Below are 16,818 nucleotides of genomic sequence, written 5' to 3'. Positions count from 1 at the left end.
TAATTCCACCGCGGGCCGGATTTGGCCCGCGAGTCTTGAGTTTGACATATATGCCCTATAGCAATCAGGCACGTGAAATGGTGTGAATAGCTTCACTTCCCACAACTCTGAACAGATTCTACAGATTACTGACTCACTTTCAACAACTCTTTGGGACTTGCGTTTTCAGTATTTCAATGGTTCAATTTAACATCAGAGAATGTATACAATACACAATGTGAAATTCTTAATCTTCTATTTTTTTATATTTACATAGTTTGTTAGTCTTTGTTTATATGTTTTTCATAGACTTTATTGTATTTCTTTATTTTTCATGTAAATGCCTGCAAGAAAATGAAACTCAAGGTAGTATACAGTGACATAGAACATAAAAAACCCTACAGGACCTTCAGCCCTGTTTTGCTGGCCATATAACCTACTCTAGAAACTGCCTAGAATTTCCCTACTGCATAGCCCTCTATCTTTCTAAGCTCCATGTACTTACCTAAGAGTCTCTCAAAAGACCCTATCGTATCCTCCTCTGCCAACGTCACTGGCAGTGCATTCCAAGCACCCACCACCCTCTGTGAAAAATTTACCTCTGACATCCCCTCTGTACCTACTTCCAAACATCTTAAAACTATGCCCGATAGTGTTAGCCATTTCAGCCCTGGGAAAAAAACCTCTAGCTATCCCCATGATCAATGCCCCTCTTCATCTTATACGCCTCTCATCTCCATCCCTCCAAGGAGAAAAGGCCAAGTTCACTCAACCTATTCTCTCCAATCCAGGCAACATTCTTGTAAATCTCCTCTGCACCCTCTCTATAGTATCCACATCCTTCCTGTAGTGAAGTGACCAAAACTGAACACAGTACTCCAAGTGGGGTCTAAGGTTTCATATATCTGTAACATTACCTCACAGGATGAAGACCATCGCACCATAAGCCTTCTTAACAAACCTGTGCAGCAGCTTTGAGTGTTCTATGGACACGAACCCTCAGACCTCGCTGATTGTCCACCGACCAAAATGAACCACTTCACACTTATTTGGGTTAAAGTCCATCTGCCACTTCTCAGCTGTAACCTCTGACAACCTTCCAGACTATCCACCACACCCAGCTTTTGTGTCACAATGTAGTTGGCTAATACATCTACTTTGAATTTGACCCTTCATGTTGACATTTCTTTTAAAGTCACTCACATGACGCACCTGAACCAGGTAAGGTAGGTGTGGTCGGAGAACGGTCGGCTGAACGCTTTGACAAATCACGCCAACGAGCTGCACAGTTGGCCAATCACGAAACAGAGAGGCCAGTCATTAGACCAGTGAGGTCCGGAGGGCGGGGGGGAAATGGGTTGACGCATCGACCAATTGGGAATCGGAACGAGCGCCACCAATGAGAGCGCTCGGCTGCTGGGAGTCAAGGCAACAGGCGGCGCGTGCGGTGTGGGAGCGGGTTGGGGGATCTAGTGTACGCTCTGCTTTTGAAATGTTTTTGAGGAGCGCTTCTCCCGTGAGCTGGTATTGGGCACCTCACAATTAACCGAGAGAGGCGATGATAAAGTGCTGAAACCAAGGTAAATGTTACAGGGAAAAACATTTCCTTTCTCCACCCTCTCTTATCTGTTTGTTTGTGGGAGCAGGTTACGCTTGTGTGTGCCGAGGGGCTGTGGTCCTAATGCACCTCCCTCTTCAGTTTGCTCAACTCTTGGGTAACTCCAGAACTTCCCTCGAGTTAAATCGTATTTGGGCAGTCAGACTGCGAACACATTATTACGTACAAAAGGCTTAAATCACGTTCAAGGAGCAGTTAGAAAAGCGATTATTGATTTTTGTTCGTCGGTCTTCAAGTGGAAAGAATTGGCTTAATTTAAAAGAGGTAGTTAACAAAATGAAATGAAAACAAGTAACGCAACAGATCTGTTGGGAAATTGCACGCCTGGATAATCACATTTCCGAACAAAAAATGTGGTATGATGATTCTCCGCACAAAAAAAAAGGTGACCATGTTAGAGTTTAATTATTGTTTTGACGGGTGATGTGCGCCATATAACAGTGCTACGTAAATAAAACAGTGAAGGAAATGTGCTAATTTCCTGATATAATTGTAGCTTCCGTTTTGTCATGGTTGTACTCTGGGGAACTGAATTTAACGTGGAATTAAAGTCAAATAAAGTAAAATGATCTGAATATCTAGAATTGTCTTTTCCGTGTTGGTTTGGCTTCTGTGAGGGCGGTGTAATTCACTGACAGAAAGGTAGGTTTGAAATCATTGTATTTTTAAAATGTGTATCTGTTTGGGATATTAGCTGTGATTTTAATGGGGATTGAGAGAGACAGTGGTAGTGGAAGCAAATCAGTGAATGAAAAACTATTTAGCCTCCTTTCCCCTCTCAGTCATTCAGATTTACAATTTTTTAAAATTGTTGCCTGTTCCAATTCAAACGTGTTTTACAAAGTTGAAATAGACATATTGGAGCAATTTCATGTAGCGGCTCAAGTTGATTGCTGAAAGTTGTTGATGTATAGAAATGCAGATCTTTTCTTTCAAGTGGAGCACTTGAGATATTTTTGAAAAAACACAGGAAAGAGCAAACAGAAGCAGGTCTGTGGCAGATGGTGGAGATGGTATATTATCTTTTAAAGAAATATTCTGTTGAGATGATAGCATCATAGCATTATTTCTTTTAGATAGAGAGATTTTACACAGTGGACAGAAATAAGCTTTCCTGTACAGCTGCTGTACACTGATATGCAAGTTCTGCACAAACCCTTTCATATCTTTATGTCCAACCTCCACCCATGTTTACTACCCCATCTCCCATCATTTACTTCTATTCCTTTCTAAAGTTGTTTCTGTTTAGGTGCTGTAATACTTTTTTGGCCAACTACTTTCTTTGGTTACAAGACTTAATAACACCTATTCAACAATTTGTCAGAAATATGACTTAATAAATAGAAGGGCATTGTATGTTTTCATCTTTGATCATTGTACTGAAAATGCAGGGTAAACTGCTGAAATATTACAAATTGATGGAGACTAATGTTTAAAAAGGAAATAAACTTAGTCATCAAATTAGTAACATTTCTGCACAAGAAGTTTTAGCTCAAATAATATTATAGTGTCAAAAGCATTTGCCAGAAAACATAGGCATCATTTTTATTAAGAAAATTATGTAATAGTAAATTGCAATTCTCTTGAATTTTGCATGGTAAATACAATAAATTTTCAATGCTGCACTAGTTTCATAAAATAACACTTGAAGGATAACAAAAAAGCACAATTGTCTATGTACTTAGAAAAAGTAAATAGGAATGACTTCATTATCATGTTGAAATGCATTATTATACAGGAAATGAGTACCATTCATCCACTGTAGCATTTACCTTTATCAAATTTTCTTGTGATTTTCCTGTGATTTGTCTAATAGCAGAATTTATTTCATAGGTTTCTAAATATCCTAAACCAGTCAGTGTGTTTCACAGATGTTTATTTATAATGTAATAAATTCTATAGAGTCTCATCATATTTTTGTAGCTTCAATTTGATATTGCATGTATTCCTCTTACTTAAGTAGTTCTGCATTTAACCACCCCAGTCCCTTAACATGTATGGTTGTTCATTCTGCACAGATGGATTAAATAACTTTATCATATTTCCTTTATCTCTAATGTATCTCTTTTGTGACAGTTGAAATTCTATTAAGTGCAAGGGGATTGACCTTGTTCTCAGTATAGCAATATAGGTTTTCAAATGGAGTTCACATCCACAAGGCAGCTTCCAGAGACAGGCCCGTACATAATATGATCCAACACTTGTACAGATTGAATGAGCACACTGGCTGATATTTATCTTTTTTTTAAGACCCTCACTGGGATAATTTTCAGGATGTTCATTCTGCATCAATCACAAGTAAAGATGGAAGTTAGTACTTAAATTAATCTACTTGTGATTGTAAATGTCTCAAATGCAGAATATAATAGCAATGTAATACAGTATATAGCAACTCTCTGAATTCTCAATCTATTAAGTCCTTTTGAATCTTTTTACTTAAGTGCATATTTCTACATGTGTAGTTATGAGCAACAAAATCTGCTGGAGGAGCTCAGTGGGTCAAGCAGCATCTGTGCGTGTGGGGTGTGGCATGAGGAAAGGAATCAACATTTCTGCTCAAAATCGTTATCAAGCATGACCTGCTGAGTTCCTCCGAACGATGCCACTTTATACTCTGTCCGCAGTCTCTTGTTTCTCCATATCCAAAGCTCTGTTCCCCAATTCTAACTGACACCAAATCATATTCAGGTATCAACACTTGGCACCCCACATAGGATGCAACAATAGGACCACAGTTTTAAAATTGGCCTCCTCCTTTGAAGGGTTTCAAACTGAAATGTTGACAGTTCCTCCTCTCTCTTTCTCCCCCCCCCCCCCCCCCCCAATTCTCCCCAGCTTCATGCTGCTTGACCCACTGAGTTACAGTTTTGAATATGTTCGAGCTTTGGATCTGGCCTTGTTTATGCCAATGAGCAAGTTATCAAAAACTGATGGTGCAATTACCAAACTTTATTCTTTTTGTTTCTTCAAATTTCCAGAATATAAATATTCTGGCATTGTTGGACTATTCGATCAATGAATTTGGATTAACGTGCAGAAACAAGGTCAAAGTGGGGGGGGGGGGGGAGAGAAGAATTCTGCTTAGCTTTTAGTAATGATGCGCTAAATTTTTATTTTAATCTGATGCTTTTGCTGAGATCATACTTGTTTCCAGAAGCAACAAAGTTTCAAAATCTGGCAACTGACGTGGTAGATTGGAGCTGCTTCCCTATTTTTCAGTACTGTTTTGCGAGTGCATTTTGGTACACCACCACTTCAACATGTGTAGTGTCAAGTGTCTTGCCAGCAGAGAGAATGAATTTGATCCTTAACCTGTGCTATATGATACTGACATTAAATCTACGCCCACAGTCTCTCAGAAAAGAATATGAATGTTTCTTCTGTCATGAAACAATTCCTCTTAGACATAGTTTGAAGATTTTTACCTTTCTCATAAAGATATTATAACTGGTGAATGAGACTGTGGGGTGGGGTGAGGACATTAATTATTCTCAATGGAACTAATAGAGCTTCTGTGACATCTTGTTCACAACTTTCAGAACACTATTGTTATCTAGCTCAGATGCTTAATGATATTAACACTACAAAGTTATTAGAGATAGTAATTGGAAGTTTTTCATTGGTGTCTTTCATTGATTCTATTGTGTTTCTTGTATTTACTGTGATTGTAAGAAAATGAAATACAGGGTTGTACATGGTGACATATTGCTAATAAATTTTAAATACAAAGTACACTGCAGATGCTGTGGTCAAATCAAGACGTACAAAAAAGCTGGATGAACTCAACAGGACGGGCAGCATCCGTTGAAAGAAGCAGTCAATGTTTCGGGTTGAGACCCTTTGTCGGGAGTAAAGAAGGAGGGGGCAGGGGGCCCATAAAGAAGGTGGGAGGAGGGTGGAAAACCAATGAGGAAAGATCAAGGGGTGGGGAGGGGAAGCAGGGAGGGGATCGGCAGGAGAGGTGAAGAAGGAATCTAAGGGGAAAGCACTATGGGTAGTAGAAGAAGGCAGAATCATGAGAGGTGATTGGCAGCTAGAAGAGGAGACAGAGTGAAGGTGGGATGGTGGAAGGGAGAGGGAGGGAATTACTGGAAGTTGGAGAATTTGATGTTCATACCAAGGGGCTGGAGACTACCCAGACGGTATATGAGATGTTGTTCCTCCAACCGAAGTTTGGCCTCATCATGGCAGTAGAGGAGGCCATGTATGGACATATCTGAATGGGAATGTGAAGGAGAGTTGAAGTGAGTGGCAACCGGGAGATCCTGTCTGTTGTAGCGGATGGAGCCTTCTTTCCCTCTCTACACCTCTCTGCTTTTCGCAGGGATCGTTCCCTCTGCAACTGCCTGGTCCACACGTCCCTCCCCACAGATCTCCCACCTGGCACTTATCCCTGCCAGTGTCAGTGCTACACCTGTCCCTACACCTCAACTCTTACCACCATTCAGGGCCCCAAACAGTCCTTCCAGGTGAGGCAACACTTCACTTGTGAGTCTGCTGGGGTCACCTATTGCATCCGGTGCTCCCGGTGCGGCCTCCTGTACATTGGCGAAACCCGACGCAGATTGGTGGACCGCTTCGTTGAGCACCTACGCTCCATCCGCCACAAACAGATAGGATCTCCCGGTTGCCACTCACTTCAACTCTCCTTCACATTCCCATTCAGATATGTCCATACATAGCCTCCTCTACTGCCATGATGAGGCCAAACTTCGGTTGGAGGAACAACATCTCATATACCGTCTGGGTAGTCTCCAGCCCCTTGGTATAAACATTGAATTCTCCAACTTCCAGTAATTCCCTCCCTCTCCCTTCCACTATCCCACCTTCACTTTGTCTCCTCTTCTAGCTGCCTATCACCTCTTATAACTCTGCCTCCTACTACCCATAGTGCTTTCTCCTTAGATTCCTTCTTCACCTCTCCTGCCTATCCCCTCCCTGCTTCCCCTCCCCACCCCTTGATCTTTCCTCTGATTGGTTTTCCACCCTCCCCCCACCTTCTTTATAGGGCCCCTGCCCCCTCCTTCTTTAGTCCCGACGAAGGGTCTCGACCCGAAACGTTGACTGCTTCTTTCAACGGATGCTGCTCGACCTGCTGAGTTCATCCAGCTTTTTTGTACATCTTGCTAATAAATTTACTTTGCACTTTGAACTCTTTTTCATGTGAAATATTCATCCATCCCTTCACTGGCACACCTCCTTCATGTGGATGCAATTATCAATATATTAACTTTTTTGCTCAAATTACAGCTGTTCTTTAGAATGGTTTACTCTCTTAAAATCATCTTTAAAAGTGATGCCTCAAAAAGGCAGCATTGTCATTAAGGAACTCCCATCACCCAGGGCATACCCTCTTTGCATTACTACCATCAGGGAGGAGGTACAGGAGCCTGCAGGCATGTACTCAACTTTTTGGGACCTTGTTTTTCTCCTCTGCCATCAGATTTCTGAGCAGTCAATGAATCAACCCTTGAACACTACCTTCCTATTTTTTGCTCTCTTTAATCTACTTATTTAATTTAATTTTACATATATTGTAATTTAGAGTATTTTTATGTATTACACTGTACTGCCAAAAAAACCAACACATTTCATAACATATGCCAGGGATATTAAATCTGATTCTGATTTTTGTTTTGCATTGTGGGGAAATTATACATTGAAATACTGAAAGGCAATAGAAATAAAAATTGAGGGATGCATGATGAATGTTTGATGTAAATCTTTTTTACTTTTTCAAAATTATTCCTATTATACTAACAACATGATTGTAGGATATCATTGAACTTTTTTCAAATCTTAATTATTTTCTTCATTAATACGAGTGAGTTTGACACAAAACAATGTTAAGTTTGTCTTGCTAGTGACATTTAATAACCATTCTTAATTTTCCATGAGAATCGCTGTAGTTTGTGGTACTACACCTCCCACAAAGCAGTTAAGCAGTAAATTCCAGGGTTATGAAGAGATGGTTTTGGATTTCTAGGCAGAAGGGGAGTTTGCATGTGTTGTTCATATATCATAGCATTTTCCGGCCCTATTGAGGAAGCCTTTCTGCAATCACCTTTGTAGATGGTGCTCAAAGGTATGCAAAGGTATGAGATACCAGTTAAGGGTTGCTTTATACTGGTTAATGTTTGGTATTTTTAGAAGTGGGAGTGCGAAGTTGCCAGTTTAATTAATTTCTGTCTGATTGGCAACATGGGTAGTAAAATAGATACTAAGCTTGAGGGTTTAATAAGTGGTAAGGTGATTTGCATCATGCACATTCTAGAGCTCTTCAAATGATGTGTTGAAGTTCAGTGATGTATAATACTGGAATGAGGCTGACAAAAGAATGACGGGTAACTTGTGCTTGGCTAATAGAGCGAAGTATTGTTGAATCACACTAAGTAGACTATGACTAATGGAAATGTTAAGTGAGTTGTTGTTCAGGAACTGGGTTTACTTGTGGAGCTTTCACATTTTCTATTCAATGGCTTAGATACCTTCTAATAAGTAAACACATCTTTAGGCCATTCTACATAATTGTTCCTTTGGGAAATTCCACCCTCTGTTACAAATGGTCTGAAGTTAAGGGCAAGAAACTTCTGTTTCCTGTTTTCAAAGATGGTAAAACCTTGTGCCAGATCATCTGTGCATATTCGCTAATGGAATATGAGGAGCAATTGTTTTGTACAAATGTAGTATTCAAAGGCTCTTTGACCAAAAACGTTAACTTTATTTTTCTTTCTGCAGAAGTCAGGTGTGCTGAGCATTTTCTGTTTCTAGATTTTTCTCCCTAATTTTTAGTTTTGCAGTAACTTAAAATTTTAATGTATTTATTTTTAAAAAACTTTGTACCTTATCCATGTTTAGAGATGCCACTGATCAAAACTTGAACCAAACTATGGATTGTAATGGGTAAATTACAGTAGGAAGTTCAAGCACAAATGAGAAAATCTGCAGATGCTGGAAATCCAAGTAATGCACACAAAATGCTGGCGGAACTCTGCAGGCCAGGCAGCATCTATTTAAAAGAGTACAGTCAATGTTTCAGGCCAAGACCCTTCATCAGGACTGGAAATAAAGATGAGGAGTCAGAGTAAGAACGTGGTGGGAGGGAAGGAAGAACTGCAAGGTGATTGGTGAAACTGAGTGGTGGGGAGAGGGGGTGAAGTAAAGAGCTGGGAAATGATTGGTGAAAGGGATACAGGGCTGGAGAAGGGGGAATCTGATAGGAGAGGACAGAAAGCCATGGAAGAAAGATGAGGGGAAGGAGTACCTGAGGGGAGGTGATGGGCAGGTAAGGAGATAAGGTGAGAGGGGAATGGTGAATTGGTGGGGGGGGGAGCATTACCAGAAGTTTATGTTCATGCCATCAGGTTGGAAGAAATAAGGTGTTGTTCCTCCAACCTGAGTGTGGCCTCATCGTGATAGAGGAGGCCATGGACTGACGTATCACTATGGAAATAGGAAGAGGAATTAAAATGGGTGGCCACCTGGAGATCCTCGCTTTTTTCTGGCAGGTACACGGAAAGCCCATTTTTTTTCTGGCGGAAGTTCAAATGGTTCAGGGCCCAGCATGCTGAAAGTGGAGTGTTGTTTTCTGACAATGTCACAGAAGAAGTAAATTTATTATCAAAGTACATGTATGTTACGTGGGATTCGTTTTCTTGCAGGCAAAGAAATTGGTGGATGCCCTAGAATCTTCAGTTCTAGTGTTAAGTGAATCCTAAAACTGGTCTCATCGTCAAAATGTATCATTGTTTCACTTGAATTTTCAACATGAGTAATTAGTCAGATTTATTTTTAATTTTTTTTCAATGAATCGACTCAAAATTCAGATTACTATAGTGCATTCACATACTTCTCTGTATAAGCTGATAATTTGATGGTTAATTCTGCACAAAAATATGGTGTTCCTTCAGGGAAGTGGGGGCCAACATTTTATTAATTGAAAATTGTTCTTGAAGATGGTGAAACATACTTGTTATTGTGGAGAAAGTACTCCCAGTGGTGTTGAGTTTAGGATTTTTGCTTCAATACTGATAGAGCAGTAAGATGGTGTCTGACTTGGCGTAAAATTTGGGAGTACTCCTTTGCTCATGCTTGTCTTAATTTTTCCAGGTGATATAGGTTGCAGGCTTTTCAGATAGTTGCAAAGTTCTGTACACTAACCCATTTGGAGTCGACAGTTTAGTTGATCTCACTGAGGTGTAGTTAAATGTTGTGCAGAACTGGTAATTCAATATCCCAGGATACGGAATTTTCAGCCATGACGGAGAATTAAAAGGGAAAGAAATATAGTCAAAGGTTGCATTACTTCAGTACTGTGGGGGGATATCCTGCAGAGCTACTCGAATATGGCCATATGGGTAGAGATTAGAAAGAAAAAAGAGTGTAGTACAGGCCTCCCTACAGTCAAGAGGAGATAGAGAAACAAATATTTAGGCATATGTCAGAGAGATGCAATAAAAATGTTACTGTACCAGGGGCTTCAGATTCTCAAATATTAAACATTGTATTCAGTTCTGGTGCCTCATTATGGGAATAATGTAGAAGCTTCAGAGAGGGTGAAGAGGACACTTACCAGGACTGGAGGACATGCCTTTGTAAGGATAGGTTGAGGAAGCTAGGACTTTTCTGTTCAGGGCAAAAGAGGGTGAGAAGTGACTTGATAGAGGTGTATAAAGATAATAAGAGGCAGAGATTGAGTGGATAGCCAGAAAAGGATAATGCGAGGGGGCATCATTTTAATGTAATTAGAGGAACGTATGGAGGGTTATCAGGGGTAGGTTTCTCGTACACAGTGGTGTGTGTGTGTGTGTGTGTGTGAAAAGCACTATCAGTGGTCAAGACAGATACTTTAGGAGTATTTAAGAAACCCTTAGGCACATGGATGATAGAAAAATGGAGGGTTATGTAGGAGAGAAGGGTTAGATTGATATTAGAGTTGGATAAAAGATTGACACTACTGTATATCATGGGCCAAAGAGTCCGTACTGTGCTGCAATGTTCTATATTCTAAATTGAATTGTCTTGTTATGGCTGAGAGTGCACAGAGTTTTTGAGGTGTCCAGAATAGTTCTTTGCTGTAGTATGTAATGAGAAAATGAGGAAATTTTCCAATGTAATTTTCCAATGAGGAAAAGAACATTACTGAACCTTGGAGAATGTAGCTTGTCAAGTGGATGGAGGGTTGGTGGGGGACCAATTTGGATCAAATGACCATAACTTATATTTTAAGGTATGGTGGTTATGGGCTGCGCCAGTAATCGAGGTATTACATTGGTTTAAGCCAAGCTCATAAAGTGAGGATGTTACAAAAGGAGATTAGGAACATGTACTTGCAGATACGATTACATCTGCATAGTGGGAAGAATTCAAAGGAGAAATAACAAGAGAAAGGCCAGCGTGTTCCTGTAAGAATGAGAGCTAGGAGTAACTATGAGGAGCTCTGGAGGTATGTTGAAGGTTGGATTAAGAGAAAGCATGTGACAGGCAGAGAGAACTAATGAAGGGGAGTCCTGTCATGAATGTGAAAAAGAAAATTGGGAAGGGTTACAAAAAGTCACTGGCACTTGGATGAAAGTAAATCTGAAGGTGTGCTCTGCCAATATATTAAGGACAAAAAAAAATAACCAGAGGAAAAGTAGAGCCAACCAGGGCAATTTCTGCATGGATCTAGGTTCTGGAAAGTTTAGATGAGGTCTTGAATGAATAATTTTCATTGATTTTCACAAAGAAAATAGACTTTTGTAGTTGGAGAATTCAGTGAAGGGGTAAGAAAATCTAGTGCAGGTTTATAAATAGAAGACTTGAAGAGGTCTGGATGGAATTTATCTCAGGCTGCTACAGAAGGCAAGGAAGAGGTTTCTGGGGCTTTAGCTTCTTAACCAATGCCAGAACATACTTCAAGAGGGTGACCCCTTGTAAGGTGTCAGACCCTGAAGGTGTTATCTGGCCGGGACCTGAAAACCTGTGCTGATCAACTGACTTCTCCCACATGTAGTCTAAGGTTCCTTCCTGCTTTGAATGGGTAGCAATCATACCAGTGCCCAAGAAGAGCAAGGTGAACTGTCTCAATGACTATAAACAGTAGCACTCACGTATACTGTAACAAAGTGCTTCAAGTGATTGGCTATGGCTAAAATTAACTCCTGTCTGAGCAAAGATATAGACCCTCTGTAGTTAACTTAACCTCTGCAACATGTCTACAGTAAATGCAATCTCACAGGCTCTTCATTGTGCTTTGGAGCACCTGGACTACAGCAAAACATTTGTCTGGCTGCTGTTTATCAATTTTCACTCATTTAGTATTATCATCCCATCAGCATTAACCAAGCTTCTAAACCTGGACCTCTGTATCACCCTGTGTAACTGGATCCTCAACTCCTTCATCAGGAGATGACAATCAATAGGGATCGGTGATAACCTTACCTCCTTGCCTACAATTAACACAGCTGCACTTCAGGAATGTGTGCTTAGCCAACTGCTGTAATCTCTTTGCACTTGTGATTGTGTGGTTAAGTACGTCTGAAATGCTATCTGTGTATTCACTAGTGACACCACTGTTTTTGGTAAAGTTTTGAATGGTGTGGAGGAGACATGCAGGAGTGAAATAGATTGCTAGTTGAGTGGTGTCAAAACAACAACCTTGTACTCAACATCAGTAAGACCAAGGAGTTGATCGTGGACTTCTGAAAGGTGCAGTTGGGAGAACATGCACAATTGTCATTGAGGGGTTAACAATGAAAAGAATGAGCTGCTTCAGGTTCTTGAGTGTCAATATTTCTGAGGATTTGTCCTGGGCCCAAAATATTGATGCAATCATGAAGAAGGCATACCAGTGACTCTATTTCATTAGGAGTTTGGCGAGATTTGGTTTGTCACCAAAAATTCCTGCAAATTTCTACAGATGTATGGCAGAGAGCGTTTTGACTGGTATGGAGGCTCCGATGCACAGCATCACATGGCTGCAGTGGGTTGCATACTCATCCAGCTACATCACGGGCACAACCCTTCTCACCATCGAGGATGTCTTCAAGAAGGTGGCATCCATTTTTAAGGATCCTCACAATGCAGGACATGCCCTCCTATCATTGCTAGCAATGGAGAGGAGGTACAGGAGATTGAAGTTCCACACTCAACAATTCAGAAAGAGCTTCTTCTCCACCATAAGGTTTCTGAATGGCCCAAGAATACCATCTCACTATTCCTTTTTGCATTATTTATTTAGATTGCAATTTATAGTAATTTTATGTTGCTGTACTGCTGCAAAGCAACAAATTTCACATCATAAACCTAATTCTTTTCTTGAATGTGGGCGTATGTGACCTCAGGATTCTGTACCTGCTACCTGATGGTAGCCATGAAGTGATATTGTGGCCTTAATAGAGGGGGATCTTTGGAATTGTCTTGAGGCACTGTCTCCTGTAAATATTACTGATGGTGGGATGTGCCTGTGATGTATTGGATAGTAGTTTCTCTACTCGCTGCAGCTTTTTGTGTTCCTATACAGTATTTCAATTGCCATACCGGAGCATGATGTAACCAATCAGTTGATCTGTTTGAATAAATTATTTGAAGAGGTAACAAAGTGTATGAATGATGGTGAGACAGTAGATAAGATTTACATGGATTGTTTGAAATTGTTCCACATGGTTGCTTATTCAGAAGGTTAGGGCCCATGGAAACCAGGGCAAGTGGCAAACTGGACTGAAAATTAGCTCGCAGTAGGAGACAAAAGGTGATAGAAAAGGGTTGTTTATACAATTGGATGCCTGTAAATGGTGGTATTCCACAAGAAATTGTGATGGAATCCTTGCCCTTTGTGAATGTCATGAACATAGGAGGCAGGATCAGTAAGATGACATGAGGATTGGTGGAGATGTTGATAGTGTGGAAGGAAATCATAAGATGCAGAGAGATACCAATGTGTTGGTGAAATGGACTGAAAACCTGGCCGATGGAGTTTAATCCAGACAAACATGAGACGATGCATTTTGAGAATGCGAATGTTGCTAGGAAATGCATCACAAATGGTAGAGTCTTGGGGAGTATTGAGGAGCAGGGGGACTTTGGAGTATAGGTCCATAAATCTTTGCAGCTGGCAGTACAGGTAGATAACACTATTGGAAGACATATTGGAATAAAGGCCTTCATTAGTTGGGGCAATGAAAACGGGTGAATGGAAAATATGCTTCAACTTTATAGAACATTAGTCAGACCTCAGCTGATCAAGAAAGGATCAACAGGACTTTGGGATGGAGCTGCACAGCTTCAAGGAGAGACTGGAGATGCTAGTTTTTTCCACCATGGAATGGAGGATATTAACAAGGGATATGATTGTGGTACACAAAATTCAGATTAACTTATTTATCACATGAACATCAAAACATACATTGAAATGTATTGTTTGTATTAACAACCAACATTTAAGTGTTCTCACACATTCCAGTGCCAATATTATATGCCCGCCTTGTTCTGTAGAGCAACAGCAATAAAAGAACAATAAGCCCCTTTACTCCCTCTGCACAGGTGTGAGTGCATGTGCACGCACACACACATGCACAACCTACAGTGGATTCCTTTGGTATGTCAATGAGGATGAGCGCTGATGGCTCCCTAATGAGAAGACTTCCGGACTTCTGATTGACCTTTGGGCTTCAACCTTCAGAATTGATCCTAGGGCTTACCAATGACAAACCAAAGCACCAGGCTTGAACTCTGAACTCGCTGACTTGCATACTTGGGGGTCACCGCCACTCATGCCTTTAGGCCACATGGACCTCCAATCCTGAAAACCACTGACCAGAGGGACTCACTGATCTGGGGTGCCACCAGCCCTCATCCTCACTGGTCTTTGTCCATAGTGCTTGCTGGCTTGACATCCATCCATGGATGTTTCTTGTACTTGCTGCCAACCTTTGAATATGAAATGGAGGCCTAGACTCTGGACTGACCTCTAAGTCTCTGACATCCCTGTCCCTAAACCTTGAACTGACCTCTAACACCCCACTTTGTCCCCAGTAGCATCTCTATGAATCTTAAAGAAAACTAAGTCTGAGCCACGATCTTAACGGAGACTGCAGCTTGGCACCATCTTGACTGGAATTTGTGAAGGATATAGATACATGAAACTGCAGCGGTAGAAAAAAATTAGTGGTCTTGAATTCTGGGGGAAGGAGTAGAGATTTGGAGAGGATTTTAAAACGACATTTTACCCAGATGGGTATCTGAAAAAGTGGTTGAAGCTGGGTTACTGACAACGTTTAGCAAGTGTTCAAATGAACACTTGTATTGTTTATGAATAGAAGCTTGTGGATTGAGTGCTGGGTTATGGGATTGGCAAGGATAACTTGGGCCATATGATTCTAGGGACAGAGATAGCGTGAAATGTGTCAGATGGATTGACTAAGAGCTTCCCCTGGACGAATGATATCGAGCATGTGGGTTGTTGGAATTGCACTTGTGTGCTGCATTTCTGACAGATGCTTCTCAGGTAGGCTTTGAAGGATCAGGACAGGTTATTAGCACCAAAGTACACATCCTCTGACCCTACTCTTTTACCCACAGTATATGTGTGCTTAATTCAGCTGAATTTCTTTTCAAGGCTGTTTAATATTTTTCAGATATTTCTTGGATTTTGTAAAATTAATTGTGAGTGAACTTGGGAATAATTTAAGAACTGGAAATAAAATAATATTTATCCACTATTTCAGTGTCATTAATATGCATGCAGAAATTGCACCTGGTATAGGGATGAAAAATGTAGGAAATGAGGATATATTAGCTTTTAATAACAAAATGAATGTTCGATAGGTTTGACATCAACCCAGAAGAATCTATACTTCAAGATTGTTCTCTTTCAATAATTTTATTTGTTTCTGCATAAAGGAATACAGAGTGCAAGAAGATATATTATAAGTCAAAAGAAAAAAGTAAAATAGTACCAAATGCATTGTATTAAAAGTACAGTTACAATCACAAAACCTGTATTCATAAAAATTAAATTAAACATAATATTGAAATATAATAATTTTGTTATACAGAAAAAAATCTAAACCCACTATCGAAGGCTGAGCTGTCAGGAAAAGCAAGAAAAAAGGGGAAAAAACCCCTTGTCATATAAAATTTATTATTAGCAACCAACTGTACTTTTACAACAAATCAAAGGTTTTGAAAATAACTCAGAAATGGTCCCCACGATGTATAAAAGTCTTGGCTAGATTCAAAAACTGAACATCGGACCTTCTCTAAATTTAAGCATGGAATAACATCCCGTAACCGTTGAGCATGAGTAGGTGGAACAGCATCCTTCCATTTAAGCAGGAGCACCCTCCTTAGCTATAAGAGAAGTAAAAGTCAAAATATGCAAATCAGATGTCTCCAAAATAAAGTCTTTTCCTCCAACAATACCAAATAATGTGGTCAAAGGGTTAGGCTTAAAAGATTCAAGATTGTCTATGTCATTCTTCAGTACATAAATGTAAAGAAGAATTAAATGATTGTTACTCTGGATCATGTAAGAAAACATTAAGCATAAAGAACACACTTAAAACACAATAAATATAAATACATAAGATTAGTTCTTTGCATGTACTGAATGTATGTACATAAAGTGAAACTAGTTGCAAGAGTGTCTGTATGTAAGGTGACTCTGACAGGAAATAATAAAGTAGTGGTTGTGGGGAGTGGACAGTGTGATGGGGTGGTTGGAGGTGTTGATCAACATGATGGCTTGGGTTAAGTAACTGTGTATGAGCCTGGTGGTCCTGGTGTGGATACAGCGTAGTCTCTTCCATGATGGGAGTGGGAGAAACAGTCTATGAGCATGGTGGAGGAAATCTCTCAATTATTCCAACATTTTTCTGTATATGTGGCCTTGATAGGCCAGTTGTGCGTTGAACAGTTTTAACTACTGATTGTACAGTCCTTTGCAAAACAGAATAACAGCTTCCACCTAGGAGTAGCTAACTCACAAACTGCCTGCTTGTCCCATCGGGTACTGCTCTTTCACCACATATAGAATACTATGCAGTTCCCAAATTGACCTCATCCATTACTAAATAATCTGCAGAATCAGAATTGCAATGGATAGCATTCTGAGGGACTGTCTAAGAAGATAGTGAATTTTGAATAAAGGCAGAAAATACTGGAGATTCTGAGCAGTGCAAGCAGTAAGAATTGAGGAGGCAACTAGTTTAAATACTATTTAAAGAACCCTTCATCAGAAC

At 40.2% G+C, this 16,818-nt stretch overlaps 1 protein-coding gene across 4 annotated transcripts in view; it reads left to right on the top strand.

The window, feature by feature from the left end:
* The first annotated feature begins 1,419 nt into the window (after positions 1-1,419).
* ston2 (stonin 2) overlaps positions 1,420-16,818 on the top strand; it is a 144,755-nt gene continuing 129,356 nt past the window's right edge. For 2 of the 4 annotated variants that reach the window (XM_073039356.1, XM_073039354.1), the window contains exon 1: positions 1,420-1,559. The gene's annotated coding sequence lies outside the window, so the exon portion shown is untranslated. Of the gene's footprint in view, positions 1,560-2,220; positions 2,240-16,818 lie in introns of those variants that run through there. The other 2 variants (XM_073039357.1, XM_073039355.1) reach the window with 2 other exon arrangements.

This window comes from Hemitrygon akajei, chromosome 3 (assembly GCF_048418815.1).
Source record: "Hemitrygon akajei chromosome 3, sHemAka1.3, whole genome shotgun sequence".
Taxonomy (NCBI): Eukaryota; Metazoa; Chordata; class Chondrichthyes; order Myliobatiformes; family Dasyatidae; genus Hemitrygon; species Hemitrygon akajei.
Note: the sequence above shows the minus strand (reverse complement) of the source record. Positions and strands in the feature narration are given on the sequence as shown.